General features: G+C 39.5%; 1 pseudogene; it reads right to left on the bottom strand.

The window, feature by feature from the left end:
• Positions 1 to 1,915: 1,915 nt before the first annotated feature.
• LOC102828093 lies at positions 1,916 to 2,661 on the bottom strand (annotated as a pseudogene).
• Between the last annotated feature and the right edge of the window lie 8,176 nt (positions 2,662 to 10,837).

Genomic DNA, 10,837 nt, shown 5'->3' with positions numbered 1-10,837 from the left:
ACATCAGGAAGCTGAGGACATATTGCCTGTGGATTCTAATGAATCACTTTTGCCAGCAGCATCACCCCTCTTGTATGAAGAGATTGCTCCATCTTTGTCAGCTGATCAATTATCAGTAAAACCATTATCCCCTCTGCCCACATTTGATGAGATGAACCCAACTGTGCCTGCTGAGATGATGCCTGAGGCATTGTCTGGGGCAGCAAATAAGATAGATGTCTTCAAAGACATTGCTGAATGATCCCAAGACATACCTCCACCAATTATTGCTTCTGGACCTATAACTAGACTTAAGTCCCAAGGATCCCCACAAGGTGAAGTACAAATTGTGACCCAGACTGTAATCAGACCTGCCAATTTGGGTTCCTCAGCTCCTGGGACTACATAGGTGAGAAGCTTCCTCCAGACTGATCTCTGAACTATGGATTTGTGACTTGCCAGCCTCCACAATTGCATGAGACATTTCCTTTGAGAATTATGAGTTTTATGAGACATTGCAGCATGTTGCAGAACCCTGGGATTTGAAGTAAAGGAGAAGTAGTGATTGATATCAAGAACTATGATATCCTACAAAAATGCTAGAAATGTCAAACAAGTGGGATATCTTTAGCCTCCAATTCATAGGGACTGGCTTTGTGTTGATTTGGTGGGGGGGGAGACTGGTTCTTTCTTTCTTTATTTTTTTAAAGACACTCATCAGTTTTCAGTATTAAAACAGTTGCATTATTGGTCTCTCTTTCTTCCAGTTGGCCTTCAAAAGAGACCACACCAAAGGAGGGCACATTTTAAGTTAATAAGCTGCAGGAGGCACACCTAACATACTTCACAGAAACCTCACAAAAAGGGAGAACTGGGTGGAAAGGATGTTTAAAAAGTTGAGCACACTGCTAACCTATGGACTGTGGAGAGAATTCTCTCAGATGTGGTGACCAGTGCAGCTCAACCCCAGAAAAGCAAAGTTTCAAAATCATATAACATTTCCACCAAAATTTGCATATAAGGTATTCAAGATTTCTCCAGCGCAGACTGCTACAAAACACTTTCAGATGGCACTTTGAGAGACAGCAGCTTCAGATTCAGAACAGGGTGATAAGTTTCATATGGCAAATCTTTTTTTTTTTTTTCTGACTATTAAAAAAGGAGGCAGGACAGCAAAACGGAACACCTGATCCATTCTGTGAGCCGTTAGGAAAGGAAGGAGTAGAGAAAGCATGGGGCCGTGATGTGATCCCAGAGAGCAGTCTCATCATATCAATTTGTTTGGTCACTTCTGACAAAATAAAATTAAAATCACATTACTCCAAGATCCCTTAAAGCTGAAAACCTGAACAGCATTTTTTTCCCCCTAACTCTTCCTGGAATAACCTTTCTGGTTTGACTGGGGCTAGTATTTTGTACAGAGAAATGAGGATTTCCGGAGCAGAGACTTTCGGCTCTCAGTAAGGCCAAGCTTCTTTCCTCATTTATGAAGAGAACAATATATACTAAGCTGAAAAGTTACTTTCCAAAAGAAAGGGGTTAGATTGCTGTTTCAGAGCTGTGGATTTATTTGGAATGTGTTACATACGGCACTACAATAAAAAAGGCAATTACAAAATGTGTACATCCTAATATGCTTTTAAAAACACTTGAACTGTGCTCATATTTCCTTCAACGTTGTTCCCAAAGGGGCTCAGGCCCTAGGCCCAGTTGGTATCTCTGAGGAGAGGCAAAGACATTTTTTTTTTTTTTGAGGCAAAGACAATTTTGCAGATTAAAAAACAACAAAAGCATGATTGAGGGGAGGATGGACCGTGAGAGGAGAAATCAGCCAGTTAAAGATCAGCCCTCAGTTTAAATGTCAGCTTTTGGAAGGCTGTCATCAGGTGGAGTCAGAGTCAAGGAGAGGAACAGGGCAGGACAAGACTGGGGTGTTCTACATTTCTTTCAGGTCAAGCAGAGTCTGGTCCAGCATCCTTTGTGTACAGAGGTGCTCTTCTTTGGTATATGTCAGTTTATCTTCCAAATCATCAGTTGTTTTTTTTCCAGCTTGGCTACTGATCTCTCAGCAAACTCAGCACAGGTCTCTGCCTCCTTAAGCTTATCAGTAAGAATTTTTATGTCTTCCTCATATCTGTCTTCTTTTTGAGAGTACTTTTCTTCAGCAGTACTCAGACACTTGCGGTCTGGTCCATCAGTCTGATCTGTTCATCCATCTCTTGGCAACAAAACTCTGCCAGCTCAGATCTCTCCTCTGTGCATTACAAGTCCCCTTCATTAATTACCAACTTATGAGCCACCTCCTCATACTTCAGATCTGCCTCTACTGCAATGTGCTTAGCTTCCCTTGATCTGGAATTCCTGGTGTTCCATCTTTTCTTTATCTTTTAAGGCCTGGTTTTCAATAATCTTTATACTCTTCACTCTCATCAACAGCTTTCTCTGCCTCCTCCAGCTTTTGTAGGGCAGTGGCCAGAGCTCCTCAGTGCAGTCCAGCTTCTCTTTAACCATCTGAATCCAACAGCTCAAGAAGGCCACCTCAGCCTCAGTCTGTTCCTGGGCCCACCTTTCTCCCTCCACTTCTCACTGGAGGTGTTCAGCCCTCTCCTCAGCATCATCTACCCGCTGCTGCAGAATCTGGATCTTGTGCTTCACCACCTTGATGGTGGTGAATCTGACCATAGCATTTTTGCTCACATTCCAGATCCTGCCTCCTCCGCTTGGCATAGCAATTACTTCTTGTGTTGATTTTTTAAAAAGAAATGATCCATGCATCTCTGAAACAGGTTCAGGCTGCCATGCAAGCCACTTTTCCACTTGACTATATCATCCAGCAGATCTGATGGTGTTTGAAGTGTCAGCAGCTGATAGATGTAGTTTAAAGTCTTTGGCAGGCTGCTATTGGTGAATCATAGCACAAATCCTTACGATTTTGGAGCAAAGCCTGCCATCCTCTATAGATAACTACTCTCTTTTTGATAAACAACTTTTAGCTTATTACTGGGCCTTAGCAGATACTGAATTTCTAACTATGGCTCACCAAGTCACCGTGTGACCAAAGCCACCCATTAGGTACTTGGTGTTGTCTAATCCACAGAGTCAAAAAGTTGGACATGCACAATACTCCTTCATTAAATGGAGGTGGTATATATTAGACCAGGATGAAGTAGGACCTGGAGACACAAGGAAGTTGCTTGAGGAAGTAGCCCAAATTCCCAAGGTATCCACTCCTATCAGTTTACCTTCCATTTTCGTCTATACATATGTCTTCATGGGAGTTCCTTATAATCACTTGACCAAGTAAGAGAAAACTCATGTTTGGTTTATAGATGGTTCTGCACAATATGCAGGCAACATTTGAAAGTGGTATAAGCATTACAGCCCCTTTCTGGGACTTCCATGATGGACAGTGATGAAGGGAAATCCTCCCAATGGACAGAACTTCAGGCAGTGCACCTGGTTGTTCATTTTGGCTTGGAAAGAGAAATGGTAAGATGTTTAACTGATTCATGAGTTATGGCTAATGGTTTGGCTGGATGGTCAGGGACTTGAACATGATGAGAAAACTTTTGATAAGGAGGTATGGGGAAGAGGTATGTGGATAGATCTCTCTGAATGGGTCAAAAAAGTAAAGATATTTGTGTCTATGTGAAAACACACTGAAAGGTTGCCTTGGCAGAGAAGGATTTTAGCAATCAAGTGGACAGGGTGACATTCTGTGGAAACTAATCATGCTTTTTCTCCAGCCATTCCTGTCGTTGTCCAATAAGCTTGTGAAGAAAGTGCTCATAGTGGTCGGGATGGAGGTTATGCATGGGCTCAGCAACATAGGCTTCCACATCCCAAGGCTGACTTGGCTAAAGTCACTGCTGAGTGCCTAATATGCCAAAAGTAGAATCCAACACTGAGTCTGAAGTATGGGGGCCATTCCTCAGGGAGATTGGCCAGTAACTTAATGACAGGTTGATTATATCAGACCACTTCTATTGTGGAAAAGGCACCATTTAGTTATTACTGGAACAGACACATACTGTGGTATGGATTTGCCAAAACTACCAGCCATGGATTTACAGAATGCCTTATCCATCATGATGGTATCTCCTACAGCACTGCCTTGGATCAAGAGACCACTTCACAACAAATGATGTGTGGCAATGGGACCATGCTCATAGAATTCAATGGTTGTACCCTGTTCCTCATCATCGTGAAACAGCTGGCCTGATCTAATGTTGAAATGGCACTCTAAATAAACAATAATGGCTCCATCTACATGGTAATATCTTTCAAGGTTGGAGCAATGTCCTCCAGAAGGCTGAATATGATCTAAACCAGCAATCAATATATAGTGCTGTTTCTCCAATAGCCAGGATTCATGCGTTCAGGAACCAAGGGATGGAAAATGTTTGCTTCCTGTCCCTGCAACTCTACATTTTTTGGGGTCTGGACATTTTAGTTCCAAAGGGAGGAATATTCCCACCTGGAGACACAGCACAGATTCCATTGAACTGTAAGTTAAGGATACTCCCTGGCCATTTGGGGCTCCTCATGCGTCTTGATCAACAAGTAAAGATGTGAAAACAGGAGCTTGGGCTACGTAATAGAGGTAAGACTAGTAGTATGTTCATTTGGCCATCAAACTGCTTGATATGCACACTTATGAAGTAGTCCCAATCTTACAACTCTTCTACTCTTAGGACTGTTTATTTTGGACTTATTACAATTAGATGTTTTCCAATGTTTGGAGAAACTTAGATAAACATGTTGAAGTACATGTTTGATCTTCATCAAGCACATAGTTTTATTCTGTCACAGAGAACATCCTCATCCCTGGCCAGTTACAAACAGATAACACTGGTTCAGCGGACATAAAGGTCAGATGTTTCATTAATTGTTTAATTCAACCAATTAAACATCAGCTATCTATTAAGCTTTTTTTTCTGTGTCAGTTACTATTATGGGTGTATGTATAAATGCAGTCCTCACCATCTTAGAAAACACTCTATGAAGTGGACAGCTGTTTCTACCTAATGATGCTAAATTTGGTGAGTGGCTTTAGTTACAGTTCTCTAGAGAAACATTGTCGGTGTTTATAAATATAGGTTTATAAATCTATATTTATTAGGATGTACAAATTTATAAGCACACAAATTTATATACACACTCATATGTATGCATGTACACACACACACATATATATACACACACATAAATACACACACTAACACATATATATGAATATATACCCACCAATTATCTGTTAGCTTGTCATACTGTGCTGGCTTCTGTGCTGCTCTGAACTTAAAATGTATGCCACTGGTTTTAAAATACCAGCAGGGTCATCCATAGTGGACAGGCTTCAACAGAGCTTCCAGATGACTACAGACTAGGAATGAGGAGAGGTATAACAATTCTGAATGGCTATCCAAGGCAGATCTTATAACTAGTAGCAGAGCATTGTCTGATACAATGAAAATATGAGCTTGGGCCATGTAATATAAGTAATATGTGCACTTGGCCATGAAGCTGCTTTATGTTCATAAAAAGCCCAAATTTATAAGACAAATATTATAAGCCCTATTAATTAAAAAGACAGAAGAGACAATAGTCACACAAAAGATGAAATACTTTGGAATAAATCTAACCAGAGGAAAAAAAGATTTATACAAAGAAAATTACAAAACACTACCACAAGAACCAAAAGAGACTTACAAAAATGGAAGAATATATCATGCTTATGGAAAGGAAGGCTTAATATTGCAAAACTGTTAATATCACCCAAATTGATCTATAGATACAATAAATACCAATTCAGATAACTGACAGAGAACTTCCAGCATTTCAAGACACATTCAGAAGAGGCTGTGGAATGATTGATATCATTGCTGTTGTCCAGTGGAACTTGGCTGAACGCAGAAAACACCAGAAAGATGTTTACCTGTGCTTTATTGACTACGCAAAGCCTTTTGATTGTGTGGATCAAGACAAACTATGGACAACATTGTGAAGTATGAGTATTCCGGAACACTTAATTGTGTTAATGAGGAATCTGTACCTGGACCAAGAGGCAGTTGTTTGAACAGAACATGGGAACACTGAATGATTTAAAATTAAGAAATGTGTTTGACAGGGTTGTATTCTTTCACCATACTTATTCAACCTGTATGCTGAGCAAATAATCTGAGAAGCTGGGTTCTATGAAGAAAAACACGGCATCAGGATTGGAGGAAGACTCATTAACAACCTGCGATATGCAGATGATACAACCTTGCTTGCTGAAAGTGAAGAGGACTTAAAATACTTACTGATGAAGATCAAGGAGCACAGCCTTCGGTAATGGATTGCATCTCAATGTAAAGAAAACAAAAATCCTCACCACTGGGCAAATAAACAACATTCTTATCAATGGAGAAAAGATTGAAGCTGTTAAGGACTTCATTCTTGTTGAATCGACCGTCAGCACTCACAGTAGTAGCAGCAGTCAAGAAATCAAATGACATATTGCATTAGACAAATCTGCTGCACAAGGCCTTTTTAAAGTGTTGAAAAGCAAATATGTCAGCTTGAGGACTAAGGTGCATCTGACCCAAGCCATGGTATTTTCAATAACCTCATATGCATGCCAAAGCTGGACAGTGAATAAGGAAGACCATAGAAGAATTGATGCATTTGAGTTATGGTGTTGGAGGAGAATATTGAAAGTGCCATGGACTGCCAAATGATCAAATAGATCTGTGTTGGAAGAAGTGCAGTCAGAGTGCTCCTTGGAGGCCAGGATGGCCAAACTTCATCTCTCATACTTCGGACATATTGTCAGAAGGGACCAGTCACTGGAGAAGGATATCATGTTTGGTAAGGTGGAGGGTCAGAGAAAAAGAGGAAGACCTCTAACGAGATGGATTGGCCAAATGGCAGCATCGATGGACTCAAGCATGGCCACAATAGTGAGGTTGGCTCAGGATCGGGCAGTGTTTAGTTTGACTGTTCATAAGGCCGCTTTGAGTCGGTACCGACTCAATGGCACCTAACAACAACAACAACAACAACATTAATAATTATATTTTGACAAAAAGTGCCAATAATTTCAGTTTACCTAGGACGATATCAACTTATACCTGTTTCCTAACATATATTACTAATCATTTTCAGTTTCACTCTCTAAATTTCTTTGTTAGCTGATTAGTTATATAATCACTCTACCTATTAACAACAACAACAAATAAACCAAAAACCACCAGCACAAAAAACCCACTTTCATTAATTCATTTACAACTCGTTCAGAATAAAAAGCAAAACAATCTAACCTAGTTTAGGACTCATCTGTGATGTCTATTGAAAACTACATATAATTTGAAGCATGAAAGTGGCCAAGTGCCATAGGTTAGGGGAAGTAGGTACTATGCAGAGAAAACAAGAAAAGACATGTACTGTTTTGCCAATTGTAAGAAAGTTCATGAAAAAGCCATTCCATGCCCATAAGGACAGTAACCACATAATCCAGTAGTTCTCTTTGTTTTTTTGAGATTTTACTGTAAATTGAGTGATAGTTTACATGTCAGAACAATTGTTTGCACTCAATCAATCATATTTTGTTTCACTGCAATGATTACAATCGCTCTGTGCACCATCAGTTAACTGTATTTGCTCTGTTCCCATGTTTTGTTTTTTTCTGGTGTGCACATACAGGAATATATAATCGTTTATACAATGAAATAGCATATTCTACAAGCCGGCCTCCTGCCCACCAACACACAGCTGAGTCTAGAGTCCTCAGCTGCTCTATCTCTCCAGGCTATCACCTCTGCCTGTGTCTCTGGTGTCGATGTTCATACTCTTCCCTCTTGATGATCCTAAGGCCCTCTGTTCCTGGAATACAAGATTGACTACTGCCCCCTTTTTGTTACACAACTTCTACCTTTACAGTTGTGACAATCACAATTAGTCATGATAACAATTGTTGTTGTTGTTGTTAAGTACCGTAGAGTTGGTTCTGTCTCATAGTGACCCTGCATAGGGTTTCCAAGGCTGTAAATCTTTATGGGAGCAGAAAGCCTCATCTTTCTCCCATGGAACAGCTGGTAGTTTCAAACTGCCTACCTTGAAGTTAGCAGCTCGACTCGTAACCAGAGCTCCTTATCAAAAGAATCCTATGCCCATTTCCTTGTACCATATCAATCTAAACAAAATGAAAACTATTCAGTGGGGATTCTACCTACCCCCACACACTCTGAAACTAAACTCCCTCTTGAGAACTTGTAATCCAGCCACTTCATGCCTTTATAACACCCCCATTTTAAGGAGCCCATCACTACCCACCCTGTGTAATGAGGGCATAAGCCTCATCTTTGATGTGAAAACTCTATCCCTCTTGGTTGGTATTCTGAGCTACTACAGCCATAAGTAAAGGTGAAGTTCATCAAACTGTAGCAATTTATACTTTCATCTTATATAAAACTTCTTTATTTTCCTCTAGTTGAGTTTTGATATCAAGCCATTCAAGCTAGGTCAAATGGGTACTAGCTGCAAGTTTGGGTGTTTATTTGTGTCTCCCCGGACACTTCACATCAGCTGGACACTTCACTCTCAGCTCTAAACCCCAATGGCTAGGTCAATGTTAATGGGCTCAGGAGGACCCTGGTCTCCCCAAAATTCAGACCAACTAGGCTTTCTTCTTCCCTCTCTCATCTCAAGGTTGTCAGGAGTCTATAATCCAGAAGTTCTTCAAGTGTAGACAGGGCATCTACAAGGTCAAAACTATTTTCAAAATAATACTAACAAGTTATTTGCTTCTTTCATTCTCATTTTATAATGATAATTTTCCATTTCCAGAAACTGTGGCACATGTGATAGCACAACAGATTGAATTTTGAAGCAACTATGAGACTCTAGGTATCTCCCCTTAGCCAACCATTAAAGAGATTTACAAATACATAAAAAAATTGTCACTTGTCTCATTGACTGGTTTTAGAAAATATAGCTTTTAAAGATATGTTATCTATGTAAATGTATATGTTTATTATTTTTATTTTTAAATAAATTAATATGCCAAATTAAATCAGTTGCTATCAGATCAAGTCTGATGGATGGGGACCCATGTGTGCAGAGCAGAGCTGCTCCGTGTGTGGTTTCAGAATTGTGACCTTTTGGAAGCAGGTTTCTGGGCCTATATCCTCCAAGAAGCCTCCATGGGTGGGCTCAAACTTCCAACGTCTGGTTATTCGTCAAGCACACAACCATTTGCACCACCCAGGTACTTATAAATGAATCCATAAATACATATTTAAAATTTCTGTTTTAACTTCTAATGCATAAATACTGAGAGCCATACTCCGGATCAGAAAAGTTACTTTGAATCTTAAATAACTTCTAATATTTAGAAATATTACAAAAATAGGTAAAGGGATTTAGGCCAAAAAGTTTGACAATCACTGACATAATCTGTTGCCCAAATAGGGATATTTTGAGAGTGAAAGGGATGCTATTAATAATTATACTTAACAAAAAGCCAGAGCACATCACAGTTTACCTAGAACAATCCAAGTTTTTACTTATTTCTTCGGCGGTGGTTGCGCGTTATAGAGTTGGTTCTGACACATAGATTAGTATAGGATTTCTGAAGCTATAAATCTTTACAGGAGTAGAAAGCCTCATCTTTCTCCAGTGAAGTGACTGGTAGATTTGAACTGCTGACTTTGTGGTTAGCAGCCCAGCTGGTAATACATGTTTCTTAGCATATATTGTTAACAGTTTTCAGCTTTACTGTCAAAATGTCTTGATTTAGCTGATCAGTTATATGGTTACCTTATTTATTAATGAGAAAGCGTTACCATTGAGTGAGTCCACCTCATAAAGACACTATGAATGGTTTGTGAGACTGTAAATCTTTAAAGGAGCAGATAGCCTGATGTTTCTTCTGCAGGTCAGCTGGTGGGTTGGAACCCTGACCTTACATTTAGCAGCTCGACACCTAATCCACAGTGCCACCAGTTATATCCTTCAAGCTTTACTATCAAAGAAAATTCCAAAGTATGAAGTTCTGTGAGGAAATGGATTTGAGGAGACTTACGGGAGGAAAATTCCTGACCATCACAAACAGATTGGTTAAAAGAAATAGTGCAGACTTTTATGTATTTTCATTTTATACTTTTACTTTTTTCTGTTTGTTTCAGAGAATTGCATCATACTTTTACTTATCTTGGGGCTAAGGACAGCACTTTTAATCCCTGTTTTAGGAAGACATATTTTTAAAGTGGAGTCCTGGTGTGGTGCTGTAGGATAAGCATTGGACCACAGGCCAGTTTGAACCTCAAGGCCGGTGGCTCAAATCCACCAGGCACTCCTTTGAAACCCTATATAGGGTCATTATGAGTCAGAACTAACTTGACGGCACTTAACAACAACATTAATTAATTCCAACAATTACCAAGACATCTGAAGAATAAAATCTTCCCTTTTAAGTAACTTCAGCTTTTGTGGGAATGTTGAGTGAAATGAATAATTCCTGAGCTGCATTTTACAGATGGTCACTTCAAAGTATGGACACTTAATATGAAAACTAGAGATATTTGTATAGTTATATGAAAATAAGGTCACTGTCTAAACAGAATCCATCAAGCAGTAAAACAAAACAAAACAAAACAAAACAAAAAAACAAAGAACAGCCAAAAAGAACTCCCCAGTACATCAGAAGAAAAGGTATTGTGCTTCATAGTCTCCCCCACTTCCCAAAGGTTGAGGTGGCTAACATTTATGGAATAATAATTCACAAATTTGTGATGATTTTGAGATCATGTAGGTCTTTTTAGAACATGTGCCAACAAATCACATAAATGTGCTGCTGAATCATGTGGAATATGCTTTC

Source organism: Chrysochloris asiatica, unplaced genomic scaffold (genome assembly GCF_000296735.1).
Source record: "Chrysochloris asiatica unplaced genomic scaffold, ChrAsi1.0 scaffold00017, whole genome shotgun sequence".
Taxonomy (NCBI): domain Eukaryota; kingdom Metazoa; phylum Chordata; class Mammalia; order Afrosoricida; family Chrysochloridae; genus Chrysochloris; species Chrysochloris asiatica.
Note: the sequence above shows the minus strand (reverse complement) of the source record. Positions and strands in the feature narration are given on the sequence as shown.